Source organism: Camponotus floridanus, unplaced genomic scaffold (genome assembly GCF_003227725.1).
Source record: "Camponotus floridanus strain SB8 unplaced genomic scaffold, Cflo_v7.5 scaffold22, whole genome shotgun sequence".
Lineage (NCBI taxonomy): Eukaryota > Metazoa > Arthropoda > Insecta > Hymenoptera > Formicidae > Camponotus > Camponotus floridanus.
Window position 1 is genome coordinate 228,703 of NW_020229348.1, and position 557 is coordinate 229,259.

The window sequence follows — 557 nt, forward strand, 5'->3', positions numbered from 1 at the left end:
GCCCCCCGTCGGCGGCCTCGGCGCAAACTGAACCCCGCCACCTTTTCCTCTCCCACTCGCGCGTCGCGATTGCGTCGCGGCCGAACCTTACGCGCTTACGTCCTTATACCTACCTACCTGCGAATGTATCTCTCGTACACCTATTCGGCCACCCACCTCATTCGCGGTACCGTCCGACGAGCATCCGGGAGATTCGCCCTCTCGACAAATCCGTGGGAGGCGGAACATCCTTTTTCTACGGTCAACAAGGCATCCGCGGGTCGGACGGGTCTCGCGGACAGGTGTGATGATAGGGCATTAGGTAACCGAATGGGCAGTCTTCCTTTTTGATCCTCGTGAGCTCCAATCTTTGTAATTTCTCGTTTGTTTAAGGGCGGCATCTCTTCCTCCCGGGGAAAATTGTAGATCGAACCGATCATAATTGATTTCTTTTTTTTACGCGAGTTTTCGAGGAATAACATTTCGTGCTGTATTTTAGGTGGTTCACAAAAATAGTGAATTAATAAATGTGTCAAATTAAGATATTTTATTTAGGATACTTTAACAATACTTTTCAA